This window comes from Periplaneta americana, chromosome 16, assembly GCF_040183065.1.
Source record: "Periplaneta americana isolate PAMFEO1 chromosome 16, P.americana_PAMFEO1_priV1, whole genome shotgun sequence".
Classification (NCBI taxonomy): Eukaryota; Metazoa; Arthropoda; class Insecta; order Blattodea; family Blattidae; genus Periplaneta; species Periplaneta americana.
The window spans coordinates 77,348,510-77,371,199 of record NC_091132.1 but is presented as its reverse complement, the minus strand read 5'-3'; positions in this window follow the sequence as shown (position 1 = coordinate 77,371,199).

Below are 22,690 nucleotides of genomic sequence, written 5' to 3'. Positions count from 1 at the left end.
CCTCGTCTCTCCCTGTTCTACTCGTCTCTTCCTGTCCTCCTCGTCTCTTCCTGTCGTCCTCGTCTCTCCCTGTTCTACTAGTCTCTTCCTGTCCTCCTTGCCTCTTCCTGTCCTCCTTGTCTCTCCCTATCCTCCTCGTCTCTCCCTGTTCTCCTAGTCTCTCCCTGTTCTACTCGTCTCTTCCTGTCCTCCTCGTCTCTTCCTGTCGTCCTCGTCTCTCCTTGTTCTACTAGTCTCTTCCTGTCCTCCTCGTCTCTTCCTGTTCTACTCGTCTCTTCCTGTTCCCATCTCTACCTGTCCTCCTCGTCTTTTCTTGTCCTCCTTGTCTCTCCCTGTTCTACTCGTTCTTCCTGTTCCCATCTCTACCTGTCCTCCTCGTCTCCTCTTATCTTTCTTGTCTCTCCCTGTTCTACCCGTTTCTCCCTGTCCTTGTCTCTTCCTGTCCTCGTCTCTCCCTGTTCTACAAGTCTTTTCCCTGTTCTTCTCGTCTCTCCCTGTTCTACAAGTCTTTTCCCTGTTCTTCTCGTCTCTCTCTGTTCTCCTCGATGTTCCCTGTTCTTCTCGTCTCTCCCTGTTCTCGTCTCTGCTTGTTCTCCTCGTCTCTGCTTGTTCTCCTCGTCTCTCCCTGTTCTTCTCGTCTCTCCCTGTTCTTCTCGTCTCTTCCTCTTCTCATATCTCATTGTTCTCCTCGTCTCTCCCTATTCTCGTCTCTGCTTGTTCTCCTCGTCTCTCCTTGTTCTCTGCGTGTCTCCCTGTTCCCTTTGTCTTCTTGTTTTCTTTGTCTTCTCCTTGTTCTTCTTGTATTTCTTTATTGTTCCTGTATACCCCAAACTCTTCTTGTTTCTAAATTGCTTGTGAGTTTTCTTCTGCCCTAACATGACCGTTGTGACTGTTATTGATACCGTCACGGGTGAAGCTTAGGAACACGAATTAGAATGATCCGTACCATCATCTACCAAAATCATTCTCTTCCTCTAGACTCGCCCTATACAAATGTTAAAAAGTAATGTATATCCTCTGTAGGTTCTTTGCATTCTCAATATAGGCTAAGTAATAGCTGTTAAAATTCCTGCTTCTTTCCTCGTCCGTCATTATAAAAGAATCAGCTTTCCGAAGCGAGGAGGAAGTCTGAACATTTCTTGAAGATATGCGTCTCAGAAGCTGCTGAGTAATCGATTTGTATTCACGGAACAACGCCTTGCGACCCGGCACGTTGCGGACCGCGTGTTGTTAATTCGATTACGACGTGAATAAATCGGATCGCGTGACACGAGGCTTCTGTTTGCGCATCGGCCGTTATTCAGTGTTTGTGAGTCAGCTCCGATTAACGTACGGTATCAACTTAATTCCAAAATATAAGCTTCAGCCCCTTGACAACATGACAATATATAGCCAAGGGCTACCTACACTGACTTCCGGCGGTATGGAGCAGCCTATGGAGATAAAAGAAAACTAGCAAGGATTATATTAATTTATCACTTATTTGGTTTTCCACTATGAACATACCAACTTTATACCCTTGTAAATTGTACGGTTTTAAGAATGTGGACATATTGGGTGTCTTGAATATGACGTTGTATGCGAAGGTCCACCGTGTTATAACCACAGGTAGGAAGTTAGTACCAAAACAGGTTTCAGTTGAGTACAGAAAGGAGTATAGATCTCACCAGAGCGCTGCGCGCGTCGCCTTGCTCTCTCCCGCAACAGATGATACACATTATGTTCACATAAACAACGCATAGTATCATTCTGTCGAGCTGTGTACAGTCATGAATAGTTTGAAGAATATTGCTGACTTATGTTAATATTTTAGGTTCTGAAAAAAGTAAGCTATTCTGTTATTACTGCATTGTTTATTAATATTAATGTTATGCATGATTCCGAAAAAGTAAAGTCATCTAGTATTAAATAATTATGCAAACAGGAGTGTGTAAGACGTTTGTTTTTTCCCGGATTATTCTTTGTTAAATATTGACGTCTCGTGCTGCTAGGCATTCGGTTGCGTTACAGTCCAAGTTCAACATCGGAATTACGATACGAACTTCGTAGCTGTCATTGCAATAGAAATTAAAATTTTTCTTGAAAACAATTATGGGTTTAATATTATATGCCACATACGAGATACACTATTAGATTCACAAAGTAGTTGTTCGCCTGATGGTAGTAAGACATACTGTATCATATTTCACAGTTGTTCCAGTAACGTCATGTTACGTAGAACGAATATTTTCAGAGCACAAATATTGTTTTTTTTTTAACATAAAAGAAGTATTTAATTTGATAAAATGAAAATGTTCATTGTTATTTGTTATAATGAGGCTAAAATCATAATTGTACCCTATACTTGTATGTTATTTTTATATGTATGGGTATATTATTTTAGTTTGGGAGCTACGAAGTTTATAATTACAAATTATTGTTTTTATATTACTACTTTTATTATTTCCATGTTCTAAGATTGTGAACGATTGGAGCACATGTTTGGTTACCAACCGGCTGTACATGTTTGTTGTTCTGCTTCACTGACATTGAGAGATGCGCTATTACTTTTCATTCGGTAGAGATATAGTCCAAGCTCACACAACTTAACAATTATGGTACCAACTTCCTAGCTCTGGTTATAACTCTCAGATATGAATACTAATTCTATTCTCTCACAAAGAAAACACTTTTCTTCGACAAAATGACTGTTTTTAGAGTATTTTGCATTACATCCAGAATTAAAAAATTTATATGACAGACTTTCCTGTTTTATATGTACCATGTATTGTAAAACAAGTTTATTTCTATCTTAAGTATATTTTTTATCTTATCTTTGTTACTATATCAACATAACCTGTACTAATTATACTACTAATAATAAGTTAATAGCCTATTAATCTATCACCAATCTCAACATTGTCTCTTTTTTCACTCAGTTATTACTAGTATTATTATTAATAACTTTATTATTATCATCATCTATATGTGAGCTTTTTTTAAGTATTTTGTCCGCAAAGTATGTATATTTATGTATGTTTCTATCTACTCTTCTTAAGAATGTCACCTTAGTGCAAGAATTTTAAATTTTATTTTAGAAACAGTAGAGATTTCTATTCTTGTAAATTACCAGTATGTATAATCTGTGTAATCAGAATCTTAAATTTTAATTCAGAAAAAATAGGTATGTTTGGTGAACAATGTAAAATTGTATGTCACTTTCAAGTATCTCTATCAAAACGAAACTGCCCCCGAACACGAGCTTTGCTCTTTCGGGGTTCTTTCATGTAGCGTTTTTATGTATATGTTATTATTAAATAAATCTACATCTAAATCTACACAATCGTTCCTTACTCCATCATTGATTCATCATCGCCAAATCATCACAATAATCGTCTATTAGTTTATGTAACTAGAAGGATGATTGAAAATAATAATATGATTACATGACATTGTATGAGTGAAAATGTCAAAACTATGCGATTAAGAAAATTGTAATACGTGCTGTGTATATATTTATTTCAGGGTGATCTCGCATTTTCTGAGTCTGTTTGTTATCAAAAGAGGTGGTTTATACAGACAGAAATAATCGCACATTCTGTTATTTACTTAATTTCTAACAGACATGAAAGAATTATTAGAATAAAATACATGTCATTACTCTGTTGAAGAAAGTAATAAATTTATTGTTATACCTTATAAACTTGGACTTCTTGAAGTCATTATTTTTTATAATTATTGAACTTAATTAGTAGGGTTATTGGCATGAAAATTCTACCAATTGTATACTATTCCATTGTAATTTTAATCAATCATTATGACAGAGTCTTGCAGATTTTAATTAAAGAGTCCATCAAAGCTTTTTCCTCCATTGGATCTCAAAACTACCTTTGCTAAAATCATGTACGAAGAGAGCAAAACCATAAATAATACTGAAACAATACTTACTAAGTACCTTTATATCAATGGAAATTTATAAATCTTCGAAAACCAAGAACGTAAGCGAACAATAAGTCGTCTAAAACTCACTACCACTGTTCCGCGAGCTAGTGGCTCTGACGTCTCGTGAACACAGGAGATGCTACATTTTACAAAACGGAGATGATAATAAAATGGGACTTGTGGATAGTGTTGGTGAAATTGCAAGGGAAGAACAGGAGAACACCGAGAATATCCTCACAACCTTGACTTTATGCTCCACAATACTCCTGCAGTGGTTGAGTGGTCAGAAAAATCCATAGTGACACTTGTGGCGGACAAGGTCGCAGTTGGAGTTTTTCTCGGGTTCTCCCGTTTTCCCCCATATTAGGCATTTACATCATTCCGTCAACATTTCTCCATTCCGTCATGATTCCACAGCATTCCCCGATCGCCGGCTGGCGACGCACAGAGGGGGCTGGCCTTGGGACGAGTGGGATTACCTGCTCGACACCTGGGTACGCAGCGAATCTTAGTGTAGTCAGCCGGTTTGGGTTTGGGAATGCGCCTAGCTTGAGGGTTAGCGCAGTAGACCATAACAGGTCGCAGTGCTGGGCCATAGTGCCCCTCCCTCCCGTAAATTCAATTCAATGCAATTCAATTATGCTCCCCAAATACACCATCTCCACCGCCGAGTGTTGAACTCGAGTCCGCTATCGTAAGCCACGCTCTGGAAATTGAACTACCGAGGCGGCCACTCAGAGGAGTGATATGAATTCATGGCCAGCAACGGCCCTGTTTTTAATTGAAGCCATAACAGTTGTCATTAAGTAGCCGAGTTGCCAGGATGCCAGCCCACCTCTCTCGCAAGACTTCATTTTGGAATGTCTATTAAATTTTAATAAAGGAAAATAATTAACTCCTCTAGATGCAGTGTTTCTTATTCAGAAGTACAGACAATGAAGAGAATCATTCTGCCCTACTAAGCACAGAGAAGGTAACTGCAATCTAAGAGGATGCTTCAAAAAGGAAGATAACAAGAGCTCTCACGGCCAAACTTTATTTCACAGGCAAGTATACTAATACACAGCAGTAGAGCACTGGTACGCATTAGTCTTCAACATAGTCACCATGCTTGTCCAAACGCTTGTTACAAAACTAGATCAAGGCATCAATGCCAGGATAGAAGAAATCTGCATCAAGTCCCTGAAGCCATGTCATGACGACTTGCTGAACAGCCGTAACGGTGTTGAATCGCTTACCACCCAGGTTCTTCTTCAATGATCCGAAAAGATTAAAATCACTGGATCCCAAGTCAGAGCTGCAGGGAGGATGGTCCAATACTTCTCATTGGAAGCGCCGTTTCACACAGTAACTTAAACCTTAACATGTTGACGATAAATTTCAGCTGATGAAGTGCCCTTCAGTTGCAAACACCGGATCACACTACACACTTCCACATTTTACCATGTAGCCGCCATGGTGGTCTCGCGGCTAGAGCGCTGGACTTATAAACTTGTGGACCCGGGTTCGATCCCCGGTGTACTGCCGATTTATAACTTGTGTAGGGCAAGCCCGTAGTTCAGGTAACACAGAGCTTTTCTCCGGGAAGTTCCGGTTCCCCTATGGAATCCCACTAAATCTCCATAATCATCTCATCGCGGGTGTAGTGTAGACCAGCCTCCTATGGCGCACCCTGGGCAAAAACTCTGTCGGTAAATTTGTCTACATTGGTCTGGCTCCATATGGTTGATTGACGTAAATCAACTACTCGCCATTGGTTAAAAAATATTTCACCATGTTTCCGTGTGCGCAGATATCTTACAACTAAAACTTCAAGGGTCTGAAGTAATATATGCGCCATCTAATGGCTGCGTGATAAAGCTGTGGTGTGTTGCTGCACCTTGGCTAAAAATTAGAACAAGAGGGGGCATATATCACCCGTGAGAGCGCTTATTTCCTTACTTTTTGAATCACCCTCGTACTTAGTTCTGAGATAATTGCACTAAAATCTTGGCGTAACATTTATGCAAATGGATACTTTTCTACTTATAGCTACATCATTTTTAAGGTAATTAGAGCCTCGATACAACCATAAAACTCTAGCATTATGTGCAAAGTACTCCACAGAATTGCTATATGCCATTATCTCATTTTTCATTGAATTTATGCTAACAAGTTAGTAGAGCAATATTAGGTAGGGACAGTTAAAATAAGTTTAAATGGCAAAAAAATAAAAAGAAAAAGACAAACAAGAAGATTTTCATGAAGAAATTCCCATTTCAATGTCATATCATCTATTTTTATTGGACGAAACGTTAACTAAAATAGTTTCATGCAATCCTAGCATTAAAACACGCATCTCATAATACTATAAATCGTGCACAATTGGCCTAATTCTGGTACTGGTGCCAAAAAAGGTTACTTAGCAACTAGTATTTCATGACATCATCACCGCTTTCACAACACAATTTTATACAACGTACATGTAAGAAAAAGCTTCAAAACAACAATAAAATAACACTGTCATAGAAACGGTTACTTAGAAACTATGCAATATATTACGTCATATTCAGTACTCGTGCCATAATTACCAAGGTTATATAAATTACTTACTTACTGACTTTTAAGGAACCGGAGGTTCATTGCCGCCCTCACATAAGCCCGCCATTGGTCCCTATCCTGAGCAAGATTAATCCATTCTCTATCATCATATCCCACCTCCCTCAAATCTATTTTAATATTATTCTCCCATCTATGTCTCGGCCTCCCCAAAGGTCTTTTTCCCTCCGGTCTCCCAACTAACACTCTATATGCATTTCTGGATTCGCCCATACTTGCTACATGCCCTGCCCATCTCAAACATCTGGATTTAATGTTCCTAATTATGTCAGGTGAAGAATACAATGCGTGCAGTTTTGTGTTGTGTAACTTTCTCCATTCTCCCGTAACTTCATCCTTCTTAGCCCCAAATATTTTCCTAAGCACCTTATTCTCAAATACCCTTAACCTATGTTCCTCTCTCAAAGTGAGAGTCCAAGTTTCACAACCATAAATAACAACCGGTAATATAACTTTTTTTTTTTTTTTTTTTTTTTTGTAAATTCTAACTTTCAGAATTTTCGACAACAGACTGGATGATAAAAGCTTCTCAACCAAATAATAACAGGCATTTCTCATATTTATTCTGTGTTTAATTTCCTCCCTAGTATCATGTATATTTGTTACTGTTACTGTTATTAAATTAAAACTATATTAAATAGTATTAAATAATGGTACAGACAGGAATTTTCATATTTCTGCATACAAGTTTAATACGCATCCCAAAATGCCAGCTTTGTAAGTTATGATTTCCGGTGTTGTATTGGTAACAATTATAACTTATAAACCATAAAGTGGGAATTACTGGACATGAGCCCTTAATATCTATTCCTCTTTTTGAGTTCTCCTACCAGTCTTACGACTTTCATTCTCTGTACAAACATTTCTATGAAACTAAAAACAGAGACACATCGTGAAATCAAGAAGGATTTGAAAGCTTATACTCCTCTAATTTGGTTGCAGTTAGAAAACAACTAGAAGAACATTTAAAATATTCTAGGTCTGAGGTGCACCTTTAGAGTTATGTTTCCAAAAAAAGACGTCATGCTACAGATGCTGTGCTTTTTACAAGTTAAATTGAGTTTTCTTTTTACATTTGTACAAAGCCTTACACGGAGTCTAAAATTGGCGACATCTCTACGGGGACAACCCAATCCCTGAAGAGTAAAATGACAAAATCGAAGGCAGTACATAAAATATCAAATGCAGTGCTATGTCATTTTATGTCCGTAGTAAGTTTAGTTCTTACTCAACACAGAAGTACTGCAGAATGGAACAAAGCCAATGAGCAAGAAAAACAAAAAAACAATATTGAATGCAATAGTTGTTCGTTCAGTCACATCCTACATTATAATCCCAAATTGCTAATGATTTATTCTTAAGAGTATGTGCTTGACATAGGTTTCACTAGCATGCTATTTATTTCATTGTTATTTTCAGAGAACAGATATAAATGTCCTACTTAGCAGTACATAGGGATATAACTTATAACTAAACCTCGGGTTTTAGGTAAAATTCTACTTTGTTCCTCGTGCCATACATGAAAATAAATTCATATATACATGATTTATAGAAATATGTTATCGAAATTTGCGGTCCTATGTTAGGCACTTAAAATATCTAAATTGACATTAGAAACTATTTTTACGCATTTTGCTTTTTATTTGCAAAAATTCATAATATAGAAAGTAGAAGGCCTATATAAGAAAGTTGTTTCAAATTTGACAGCCATAATATAATTATAGAGAGTGAACCATAAGGTCAATAATTTCAAGGGGTTATTCTTTGAGATATTTCAAACAAAAAAGTTTAATGCGACTTAAAAAGTTCAATACAATTTTGCTCGTTTTTGTTTCCTTTTACTTACTTACTTACAAATGGCTGTTAAGGAACCCGAAGGTTCATTGCCGCCCTCACATAAGCCCACTATCGGTCCCTATCCTGTGTAAGATTAATCCAATCTCTATCATCATATCCCACTTCCCTCAAATCCATTTTAATATAATCCTCCTATCTGCGTCTCGGCCTCCCGAAAGGTCTTTTTCCCTCTGGTCTCCCAACTAACACTCTATATACATTTCTAGATTCACCCATACGTGCTACATGTCCTGCCCATCTCAAACGTCTATATTTAATGTTCCTAATTATGTCAGGTGAAGAATACAATGCGTGCAGTTCTGCGTTGTGTGGCTTTCTCCATTCTTCTGTAACTTCATCCATCTTAGCCCCAAATATTTTCCTAAGAACCTTATTCTCAAACACCCTTAATCTCTGTTCCTCTCTCAAAGTGAGAGTCCAAGTTTCACAACCATACATCCTTTTAGAAATAATAACAGTTTTATATGAAATATTATGACTGCGTGTTTTGGGAAGCAACGATTTAATTTCCAATATGCTCAGTCAATTTAAGAGAGACGTGCAATGAAGATAAATTATTGAAAAAAAAAAAAAATATGTTTGTCCTGTAAATGTGCAAATTTTGAACAGAACAAATAAAATTTTTCGTTCTGTAAAGGAATTTTTAAATGTTACATTTGTTCCGATCCCAGGCGGCAGGCTTCTACGACACAAAGATACAAAATTTTATCTCATGGTGTGATAAATGTCTCAATTCCGGTGGGAAATATGTTGAAAAATAACTCAACAAAATTGCTGTATCTGTTTCAATAAATCTTTTCATGAAATTTGTTTCAGAACTCTAACCGTAGCTACTTAGCTTCTTGTTTTCAACATTTGTCCTCATACTATATACTCGCTCACAACACCATATCACAATCTCCATTCCTAAACACAGAACATCCTTCTACTCTTCTTCTTTCACCTCTGCAGCTCATCTCTGGAACTCTCTACCACAACATGTCAGAGACTGTCGGACATTGTCTAGCTTCAAAAATAAACTAAAATTACACTTTTTCAATTCAGATTCCTTTCAATTATAAGCCCTTTTCTCTGCAATAGTTTTGCAAAAATATATATATTTTTCCTTCCTTTCCTCTTTTTTTGTTCTTTTGATCACCGGATGAATTTATTACCATGCCCTTTTTTATTGTGGATTTTATTTAAGTTTTGTATTTCTTTTCTTTTTTTATTATTATTTTATTACATTCCATTTTGTTTTCCACGCTAACTCTTTGTACTAAATAAGTTACTTTTATTATATTCCAATGTATTTAACTTTCTTTTTCTATTATGGTATTTTCATGTTGTTTAGTCTCGATTTTGTTATGCTATTATTTTTTCTGTAACATGTTTGTATTCTGTTCTTTAACTTTTTGTTAAATTTTCACTGCTTGTATGCTTTGTGATCTGGTAGAGTATAAGAAAAGGCCCTATGGTCTTAACTCTGCCAGTATAAATAAATAAATTATTATTATTATTATTATTATTATTATTATTATTATTATTATTATTATTTCCTTACTGTAAACGACCCCAGGAAAACTTACTTCCTGAACGGCCTTCGTAATTGCACTTTAGTGGCCAAAATTTGTATAAGTACTTGTTTTGACATTATTAATAAGCTAGAAGAAGAAGAAAAATAACATTTTTGTCTGCCCCCATGAGAAGGTTTGCTAGTCAATTTGGCTATGCTTGTCTACTCCAAATAACTGGCTCAGTTTCGCTCGTTATGCTTGTCTACTGCAAACAAATGGATCAGTTGGGCCCGTTACTTTTGGTTATTCCAAACAACTGTATCACGTGGGCTCGATAAACTTGACAATTCCAAACAACTGTCTCAGTTTGTCTCGTTATCCTTGATTACTTCAAACAACTGCCTCATTTGAGCTCGTAATGCTTCGCTACTCCAAACAACTGGCTCAGTTTCGCTCGTTATGCTTGTCCACTGCAAACAACTGGCTCAGTTTCGCTCGTTATGCTTGTCCACTGCAAACAACTGGCTCAGTTTCGCTCGTTATGCTTGTTTACTGCAAACAACTGGCTCAGTTTCGCTCCTTATGCTTGTTCACTGCAAACAATTGGCTCAGTTTCGCTCGTTATGCTTGTTCACTGCAAACAACTGGCTCAGTTTCGCTCGTTATGCTTGTCTACTGCAAACAACTGGCTCAGTTTCGCTCGTTATGCTTGTCTACTGCAAACAACTGGCTCAGTTTCGCTCGTTATGCTTGTTTACTGCAAACAACTGTCTCAGTTAGGCTCGTTGTTTTTGGCTATTCCAAACAACTGTATCACGTGGGCTAGATAAACTTGACTATTCCAAACAACTGTCTCAGTTTGTCTCGTTATCCTCGACTACTCCAAACAACTCCCTCATTTGGGTTCAAACAACTGGCTTAGTTGGGCACGATATACTTAACTACTCCAAACAATTGTCTCAGTTAGGTTTTTTATGCTTGGTTACTCCAAACAACTGGCTTAGTTGGGCTCGATATACTTAACTACTCCAAACAATTGTCTCAGTTAGGTATTCTATGCTTGGTTACTCCAAAAAACTGGCTTAGTTGGGCTTGATATACTTAACTACTTCAAACAATTGTCTCAGTTAGGTATTCTATGCTTGGTTACTCCAAAAAACTGGCTTAGTTGGGCTTGACATATTTAACTACTCCAAACAATTGTCTCAGTTAGGTTTTTTATACTTGGTTACTCCAAACAACTGGTTCAGTTGGGCTCGATATACTTAACTACTCCAAACAATTGTCTCAGTTAGGTATTTTATGCTTGATTACTCCAAACACCTGGCTCAGTTGGGCTCGATATACTTAACTACCCCAAACAATTGTCTCAGTTAGATATTTTATACTTGGTTACTCCAAACGACTGGCTCAGTTGGGCTCGATATACTTAACTACTCCAAACAATTGTCTCAGTTAGGTTTATTATGCTTGGTTACTCCAAACAACTAGCTCAGTTGGGCTCGATATACTTTACTACTCCAAACAATTGTCTCAGTTAGGTTTTTTATGCTTGGTTACTCCAAACAACTGGCTTAGTTGGGCTCGATATACTTAACTACTCCAAACAATTGTCTCAGTTAGGTATTCTATGCTTGGTTAATCCAAAAATCTGGCTTAGTTGGGCTCGATATACTTAACTACTCCAAACAATTGTCTCAGTTAGGTTTTTTATGCTTGGTTACTCCAAACAACTTGCTCAGTTGGGCTCGATATACTTAACAGCTCCAAACAATTGTCTCAGTTAGGTATTTTATGCTTGATTACTCCAAAAAAACTGGCTCAGTTGGGCTAGATATACTTAACTACTCCAAACAATTGTCTCAGTTAGATATTTTATGCTTGGTTACTCCAAACAACTGGCTCAGTTGGGCTCGATATACTTAACTACTCCAAACAATTGTCTCAGTTAGGTTTTTTATGCTTGGTTACTCCAAACAACTAGCTCAGTTGGGCTCGATATACTTAACTACTCCAAACAATTGTCTCAGGTATTTTATACTTGGTTACTCCAAACAACTGGCTCAATTGGGCTCGATATACTTTACTACTCCAAACAATTGTCTCAGTTAGGTTTTTTATGCTTGGTTACTCCAAACAACTGGGTCAGTTGGGCTCGATATACTTAACTACTCCAAACAATTGTCTCAGTTAGGTATTTTATGCTTGGTTACTCCAAACAACTGGCTCAGTTGGGCACGATATACTTAACTACTCCAAACAATTGTCTCAGTTAGGTTTTTTATGCTTGGTTACTCCAAACAATTGGCTCAGTTGGGCTCGATATACTTAACTACTCCAAACAATTGTCTCAGTTAGGTTTTTTATGCTTGGTTACTCCAAACAACTGGCTCAGTTGGGCTCGATATAGTTAACTATTCCAAACAATTGTCTCAGTGTATGTGTTATACTTGACTACTCCAAACAGCTGCCTTAGTAATGCTTCTCCACTCCAAAAGACTGGCTCAGCTGTTTGGAATAACCAAACATAACGAGCTCTTCAGAATTAGTGAGTCTTCAGGTCGTACCTTTTGCTTTGATCATGTACTTCCGAAATATAATTCCCAGGACAAGGTGCTATACCTAAAAGTCCACATTTAGTGATAATATATTTCAATGCGTAACAACCGGCAGACAGCTCATCACAACTTGTGGAACTCCTTCATATGGTTCAATTCCAGACGTTATTCGTTTACCTAGATTACGTACCGCCTGATTTTTGTTTTCAAGTGATCAAAACCAATATTCTACGTAGTAATACTGAATTTGCTTCAAACATTCTTCCAACGCAACCTACCACTTCCTGTGCTTAGAAACAGACACTGATGATGCGGGTCTGACCAAGCATGTGATCAGTGATGTCTTGTGAGGTGATGATAAACTTTCGGTTGCATAAAAGCCGGAGCTGAATGCGACAGTCAACTGTCTCCAGCTCCCGCCTCTCAGCCAATTTGTGTGGATTGTGACTGGAGCCGGGGGACCCGTGACGTCACGACCTTCCTGGAAATTGATATCTACGCGGCAGTCTATCCCTCAGGGGCTTCCCATTAACCGAGTTGCTAATTAAATCTCCTTGTAATTAAGCAGCCGCTTCAATCGAACAGTCTGTTCTCCCAGAGTGGCTGCACCCAATCCCCTCGTCAGAGGGAATTAGGATAGAACGGCCGGAGTGTGAAGCTCACAAAGTTAGCATTTCCAAGTGGCACTTCACAGAAATTCTCTGACAAAACAGCAAAATTCCCAGCGCCCTATGAATGACGAACTCTAGAGTACGAACATTAGCTTACACATAACAATCTTGAGTAGGCTATTTGTGTCGGAATTATTGTTAACGTAATAGACATTCGAAACGAAAGGTTGATGTAGGTGTTATATGTAGCCCTCTAGAGTCTAAAACTAGAGACGCAGTAGGTACAGTCAGTTTCAAATAATCAATATGAGAGAATTTGTACTTGATTGTGGAATCTGTGAATAACGTTATTAAACATTTGGATTTTAGAAAAAAAGAAAAGATTAAGAATTACATAGTGATTAATAGAAGGGAAGGAAAAACAATAGGTCCAAAAAACATGAACCAGTGAATGAATTCCTCGATTCAATAATTAATTTAAAACGTATGAAAACAAACACAAACGATACAAGAAAGAAATAAATTGAGAAATAAAAGCAAAGCACGTGCTAAACGCAGTTAAAATAACAAAAAAGAAATAAGTTAATAGTCTAGGTAAAGAAAAACAGAACGACAATGAAGATAGAAATAAATTATGTGACAAAGATACAGAAAAGCCTCAAATGAAAAATAGCAATCATTATAATGATAATTATCAGCCTGTCATTTAATACGACTGGTGTATATTACTACCTTCATACATATTTATTGGGGTCGAGTCACAGAACTTCTCTCTAGAGGTATGTAGTCAAATGTGTCTCGGGAGTGTGGGGAATTCTATACTACTCTTATTTACATGTTGACGCTAGACAATGGGTAGTTGACTAACGTCGACGACAGGACCGAGTTAAAATCACTGTGGTGTCCGAGTTGTATTTATGATGGACAAAATCGAGGTTGTGAGGATTTTTCTGGGAGTTCTCCCATTTTACTCCAAGTTAAACAACACAATCTACAATTTCCCTTTCATTACCATCTTCGTCTCGAAAAACAGGGAATCACTTTTATTTGCTTGACGTAGAATCGACATGATGCAAATCTGTGAGATCAGGCAGACCAAGACCAAAGGTATGGTATAAGGATGTAATGGATGGAGATGAATTCGCGGCGTGGCGTATGGTGGTGGGAAGCAGTATTGGTACGCAATTAATTCCATCACGGATACTCAAATAGCGTACATAGGTTGAAGTGCTTAGGAGTGCTACATGTCCTGTCCGACAGGCACCTCTATAACTGTACAGGTGGTAATTTTAGTTATTGGTTACTATTTATTTTTCTGTAGTATCAAAAAAATTGGACCACGTATTGTGGGTCCCTATCACCACGGCACGGCGTGTCCTCAGGTTGCGGAGAGAAGAGACGATCTCTAGATTTGGAGAGTAGCTGCGAATAGCCTATATTGAATAAGCAGTCGCGGAGAGACGATAAGGAGTGGTTCTCCAGCTTGGGGGTTGGGCGAAGGGCTAACTACCCATCAACGTAAGAATGAGCTTGTTACGACACCCCACCAAAAGACCGGAGGAAAAAAGACCTTTGGAGAGGCCGAGACGTACATGGGAGGATAATATTAAAATGGATTTGAGGGAGGTGGGGTATAATGCTAGGGGCTGTATTATTCTTGCTCAGGATAGGGATCGATGGAGGGGTTATGTGAGACGACAATGAACCTCCGGCTTCTCTAAAAGTCAATTGTAAATAATATAAAAAGAATAGAAAGAAAAATCAAATAAATAATTAATAGTACACAGAAGTAAGAAAGAAAGAAAACATTTCTCGTCATCTCCATATTTATCCTTATGCTTTACTGACTTAGGCCTTATGGTAGAGGTCTGCATGTGCACGGACCAAGTCAGATGCCTTCTCGAGCTGGGTGAGGCTCGGGCAATTAAAATAAAAAACTAAATATTTTACGAAACTTTTCTCGGGCTGTATCAGTGTTTTTCCTTCTTACTTAAAACAAATTAATACTTTTTCACCACGAAAGATAGCGAAAACAAACTGACGATATTTGTTCTACGTCTCGACATAGCAAATATAGAAGCGGTATATTTTATTTTTAATTTAATTATGAATTCAGAGCAACAGCATATCTTTCTGAATCGTAAGGCAGAGCGCCCACTAATATGATTATGATACGACAACAACACTGATCCAATACGAACTATGATAGCAACATGACAGCAAAGTGACCTGGCACTCACTGGACTGATTCTTTCATACAACATGTCGTCTGAGGATGAGGACGTTCTCGATCAAGTTAATTTAGCTAATATCAATTATTGCAGTGACAGAAAAAAGTAGGAGTCGAGTCTGGGTGCATCCTTTTTTGGCGTGGATTAGAACAACGTGGTGCCTTTAATCTGTTCAAAGAATTAAATATGTATAGGATCGTCTCTCATCTTCACTCTTCTATTACCAACTCACAACTGATACAACAAAAAGTGGAGCATGCAGCACTGTGAGCGACACAACACAACACAACACAACGCAGGTAGTGTCGAGTTGCTGTCTGATCAGATGAGTGGGTTTCCTTCATTTCATATTATGGGTTATACAACAACATACACGTTAGCAACAAGCAAATCAACAAATCCGTGTCGTGTTGCTGTCGCTTGTTGTTCGAGTGGGCGCTCTGCCTAAGTTCATTTTTACAGAATAGTGAGTGGCAACACGGGTCACCAATGGTCTGTGAGTACTCATTTTCACATTACACAAAATTATTTATTTATTATTTTCTTGATGTCTCTATTTTTCCGTTTAAGGCTATCGTTACTGATTTACAATTCATTTTAATATATCAATATGCCTGGTAAATTATTAATAAGTATTTAATGAATTTCAATCTTAAGGCATATAAATTTGCAAATGTTTATTTGCTATTTAATAACAATATATGAACGTTTTCGCCGTTTAGGGCATCTTCAGATATAACAAAACATATTATCTGGACCTATGATAACATATTATGCAAATTACAAGGAAAATAGAGAACAATATATGTGGTACATGAAATTCATGAGCTTTATGTAGATATAAGGAACATGTCAACGATTTCAAAAATAATAGAGAAAAATCAAAATATGCAACACACTTAATTAATACTGGACATGAATTAGGTTATCACCAGAACACATTAAGTATCCTAAAAACATACAATGACAATAAATTCATAAATGCAGCAGAAGAATACTTCATTGCCTACTACCATAATAAAGATCAAAATATAATCAACGAAAATTTATTAAACTTTAAAAATCCACTGTATGCAATTTAAAACAGACCTATTCACATTGATCTTAATACGCCATTCAAATAGTTCCTTTCATATTCTTACGCCGTTACATGCCTCAATACACACGATTATCTAGGCTTCAGTTCTCTTAAAACCTCCAACACATCAACACCAGTACACACAAATGTAAGTATTCGAATGCCGTCAAAATTCATTAAAACAATTATATCCCATATCAAAATTGAAAGTAAATTAATAGTTAATATTCTTTCAGTTATAGAACTTCTTCATTTATACTTCAAAAAACCTGAGAACACGTAATAGGATGTCATCACATCAGAGTAGCCATTTCAAAGTCAATGACCTCTAAGTAAGTAATCTTATAATAATTATTACTGCTGCCGTAAAATCGTTTACATATATTTGGTATTATAGCTCATCTAATTATTACGAATTATAATATTGATCTTTCTATTAATTTCAATGAATGATTAAAATCATACCCAACTCATGACTTATCTATTACGAAATTTATCGTACATTCCACTACATTCACAATCAACGAGCATTTATTCAATATCTCAACTAATTACACCCAACAGTAATTCTTTAACATAAACAACATTTTTAACGAGTAATCTTATAATAATAATAATTATCTGCGTCTCTATATAATAACTTGTCTATATTTTGCATTTATTATTATCTCTTAATCTCTATTTTCAGGTGAAACAATTACAAAACACACAACATCAACTACGAAAACTATCTTGAACTTACGACAATTCCCAGCCATGATTACTCTAAATATTTTATTATCTTCATTATAAAATTAAATTTTAACATTGACTAATTTAGTCACTGTATATCAATTGTAAAGTAGTCATCAGCGTCAAACAACAATCATTCAAATGCCAATGGCTTCTCTAAGCGAAATAATTACAAAACACAAGAACATTAACTACGCATACTATCTTGTAACTTACGACAACTTTCAGCCATGATTACTTTAAATATTTTATTATCATCATTTTAAAATTTAAAATTAATATCATTGACAAATTTTAAACATTGTATATTAATTGTAACATGAGCTATATGTATAAAATAAAATATTCGTCCAGTCTAAGTTCAAATTCAAAGATTATCTCAATATTCATCCTGTTTCATGTTATATCTACATAAAGCTCATGAATTTCATGTACCACATATATTGTTCTCTATTTTCCTTGTAATTTGCATAATATGTTATCATAGGTCCAGATAATATGTTTTGTTATATCTTAAGATGCCCTAAACGGCGAAAACGTTCATATATTGTTATTAAATAGCAAATAAACATTTGCAAGTTTATATGCCTTAAGATTGAAATTCATTAAATACTTATTAATATCGTTACTGAGCTCAGTTGTTTGAAGTAGCCACACATAAAGAGTCCCAATAGCCGACCACTCTGGTTTTACCTATTCTCCCTTTCATAAAATCTGTAGGCCTATTTAGTTTCGAAACTTTGGAAACGTTAAGTTCCAGGACATGATGGAATATTCAAAAAAAAACTACTTCTGAATATTAATCTCTTTAACGTTTGCCTTGATCTGGCTCTTTGGATGCTTTGAAGATTCGAGCGGGCTCAGGTAATACTAAACTTTTGAGAACAATTTCGGGCTCAGATCGGATTCGGATACAGAGGTCAACATGCCGGGTCGGGCTGAGCTTCGAAATTGGAACTAATTATTTTCTTGCAAAATTCGCGAGTGCATTGCTTAATTAGCATATCTGCGAGGTTTTACACTCCTACGATCATTACAGTCGTGCTGTGCCACGCTCAACTCCGTCAGTTTAATTATAACCACGTTACATATATATAAATTTATGTGTGAACAATAATATTAAAAAGAAAGAAAAGAGAGGAAAAGGAAAGGAAAACGAAATAAAATATAAGTGGAAAAACAAACGAAAATAGTAAAAAGAAAGAAAGATAACAAACGGTTATGGAATTAAAATCCAGATAAGAAAAAACAACAAATACTAATGTCATTTCAGTATTCTGAGTTAATCTACATTTGTGTTTGTGATTCCGCTTACGGTGTTAAAGACGATGTAGTCGACAAGCTAACGAGAGACTCTATGATGCGTTGAATGCATGCGTAAAATCTGAGGCAGGTCTGCGTTCAACAGTTGCGTGTGACAGAGGAGGCTGTCAATCTGTCGAGGCCTGTGTCACTTCGTCGCTTTAAATTCCTTTTGAATGCAGAGTCTCATCAAACTAACGGCCTGAGGGAGAACTCGTGCCAGCATACTGATTACATCGCTAGCTTAGTGCGAAGACTGTGATGTCAAGACCTGTCCTTCTAGCAATCCAGAAGCACACCAAAGATAAATAAATTATCATATCACCTCAGATGAAGCAAAGTACAAAAGGCATGTCCACCGAATCTAGTATGAAATGTGAACATTTTGTAAAATCTTTTACCGACAATATATTCTTTTAAACGCCACCAAAGAAATTAGCAAATACCTTCTATAATAATACCGGACAGTTAGCAGTTTTACGTGCGAACGACGATGGTGCTGCTACCTACCTGCCGGGATGGAGATACTCGCGAAACAAGCTGTAATCAACTGCAATGTATATTGTTGCTGGGCTAGTTAATTTGTTAATAGTTTTATGAATTAGTACTAGTGTTAAAATGTCAGGGTGTATGTGTGCTGTTTATAATTGTGACAATTGCAGCATTACAAATTGCTCCAAATCGTACTTTCGATTTCCGACAGTTCATAAAACGTAAGTCAACAACATTCTTTAGTAGGCCTAATTCCTTCGTCTTTGTGTTCATAGAAAAATACAAATTAGCTTTTTTATTTAGACCTAATAAATAAATAGAAGTGAAAATGTATTGGATTTTAAGGTTTTATTAAATTAAGTTTTATTGTTGTCCACATGCCTTTATTAATTATTACAAGCATCAGATTACTATCAATTTTATCTTTGCAGTTGTCAGCAATGCGTATATAAAACATTACTGTAAATTCATTCCTCATATCAGATTGATTTTGTCTCGGTAAACCAAAGAAAAAATATGTAACAATTAATTACGGAAAGTAATATGAAGTATGCAATATTTATCATAATATGCAGCTTTGATATAAGATATTAATTTTATATTAAATATTATTCAACATTTCTTAAGTGCTTCATATATAATTCCACATTAGTAACTCACGTTTTAAACAATAGTCCGAATCTCGCTATGTTAATATTTGTATATGTGGGCGTAATTCCATCCCTCTCCGCTAGATATCAGGTCCGCGATATTTCGCACTCACGCCACTGCTGCTAGTATACAGCTGTCCGGTATTATTATAGTAAGGTATTTGAAATTAGTTCAAAATATTAGCCTACATTATAAATTGAAAAAAGAATATTCCGACTACAGAAAGTAAGATGGTAATGATTTACAATTTTCTTTAATTGACAACTGTGTAGTAGCTTTATCTATGCTGAATGATCGAATTATTATTATTATTATTATTATTATTATTATTATTATTATTATTATTATTATTATTATTATTATTATTATTGGAAAAATATTTGGGGCTAAGAGGGATGAAGTTACAGTAGAATAGAGAAAGTTACAGAACAGTCTGCTGCAGATCAGCGCTTAGAACAGGTTTATATTCCACCGGTTGTAGATCAACGGTGTCGTTCGAATATCCGGCCTTGAAGCGGTTGCGCCTGGCAAGACAGAACCACAGATATATAGGACAGAATACCAAGCGCATTTCATCATACAGGAACTCTGATGACATTTTGTAACTACACAAATGGAGTAAAAATGTATAGGAAATTTACTTTTCCTAATTAAAAAATGTGTTAGCTTGAAATTCCTAGGAAAATATTTGGGGCTAAGAGAGATGAAGATACAGGAGAATAGACAAAGTTACACAACGCAGAACTGCACGCATTTATTCTTCACCCGACATAATTAGGAACATTAAATCCAGACGTTTGAGATGGACAGGGCATGTAGCACGTATGGGCGAATCCACAAATGCATATAGAGTGTTAGTTGAAAGGCCGGAGGGAAAAATACCTTTGGGGAGGCCGAGACGTAGATGGGAGGATAATATCAAAATGGATTTGAGGGAGATGGGATATGATGGTAGAGAGTGGATTAATCTTGTACAGGATAGGGACCGATGGCGGGCTTATGTGAGGGCGGCAATGAACCTTCGGGTTCCTTAAAAGCCATTTGTAAGTAAGTAAATAAGTGTAGATTATATTATTGTGTGCTATTGGGCAACCTTTAGTTGAAAGCCAGCTTTATTATTATTATTATTATTATTATTATTATTATTATTATTATTATTTCTTGTCTCACTAACATTACTTATCCAACATTCATTATTTACTTTCATGTTGTTTTATGGTCTAGATAATAATGTAATAACTATTGTAAGCCAACTGTATTCAATTAGAATTACAGTCTGGCTGGGCGGAAGAGAAGGCCTACTGGCCTTAGCTCTGCCAGATTAAATAAATAAATAATTATAAATTATTATATTTTAGTTGTGATTCGTCTCTAGGCTTTCCTTATATCAGATTGTGTAATGTACCAAAAGAGTTCAGCGTTGTTTGTCAATGGGGCTAGGGGTTGTAGGGTGAGTTTTCGTACAATGGTCACTGAGACATTCCAATGGGATTGAGTTGCAGTCTATATGACTTCGGCACTGTATTAAGGAGAGCATCACACAAGAACCGACTTTCTGTCCCCGGAAAAGCCAGGTACTCAATTGGATACGACGCTAAATCGACCTCGAAGTCGTTCTGGAAGTTTGTTAAAGAGAAAAATCACGCCTTCACTCGGCATCGAAATCGCAACCTTCCAGTCAGTAGTCGTTTCGGTTGCCCTACAACTGAGCTGCCCGCCGAGAAAGTAAATATATGTGAATATATCAAGTACTAATGCATGTGGAAGAAGAGCCGTTCATAAATTTTGTTCCACGGTCAGACATTTTTTAGTCAACATGAGCGTACGATTTGCAAAGTCATCCCATGGAAAATTGCTTTCGCGAACTGCAAGTGACACTATGAACAGACGCCGTGCTCTGCAGACAACTTCTCTGACACAATTGTGATGCGGGCAAGTCTAGACACGATGCCGCAGGGAGAGGGTTCTGTGGGCGAGCGGTTGAACAGTGATACTCGTACGGTACTGTCATTGTCCCAGGAGAAAAATCACAGACAGATAATCGTACATGTAGCCTATACATTAATGTAATAATCTGTGAACAGCAGTGGAAAATCTTAATGCACTTATTAGTTTTGCCTAATTACCTCACCACACGAAGTACAGAGAAATTAATGTGATTATATGAAAGATTTCGATACATTCTGTTAAATTTTCGTTTTTAGCATTCCTCGTGTAGGAGAATTGGTTTGTAGTAAGTACATTATCTGTTTATTAATGTAAAATCTTTAATAATTCTAAACTACTGGAACAGTTTCTGTTCATATAAATTGTTATACAGGATGGAAGTGATATAAGTGCAGATTTTAACAGCTTTTCCTTGGCTAGAATACAACACAAAATTCTAATACCGTATGAATACTGCTCTCAGAAAAAAAAATATTGTAAGTGTTAACATGTTTTACTCGATAAGTGCTATCCGTACAAATCTGATTTTTACAGTTGTCATTAGATAAACTGAAAAGGGATAATTTAAGAATAATTTATTCTTTTGCAGTTTTTCGATTAATTGGACAGGTTTATTGCAAACTAAATAAAAATAATAACACGTATCGTGATTTCCTAGCATTAGAAAGTCTGACAACCAGTGCTATCATGAAGGCCGTACGAGGCCGTACTTTGTATGGGAACCTAGAATCTTTGAATGAACCGTATGGGGAAGAGAAAATTTTGCCTATATGGATCCATACAGTGTATGGGTGCCTAAGTTTTGTACATGGAGATTATATTTTTACGTGGAGATCTATATTGACCTTATATCATCTCTTACAGTTCCTAATATATCTTCTTTGATGTTCATAAACATAAATGGTCCACGTCTACAATGCTGGAATCCAGAACCATAAATAAAAAAATGGTATTCTTCCAGAAAAGCTACACTAAAGGAGGCAGTTTTCTTTTGCTTCACTGGTTTCTGTGTTACGTACGAGTATACAGGGTGTTAAAAATAACGTGTACAAAGTTTCAAGGATGATGAAGGAGGTAAAAACAAACATCTTTTGTAAGTGACAAAACTTTGTCAGATGCGCCCTTTGTGTACGTAAGTGTTAGTGTAATCCATAAGGAACGAGACCAATTGTCTTTTTAGAGGTGGTGTTCAAACTGCCGTCCATTGAAGGCATTG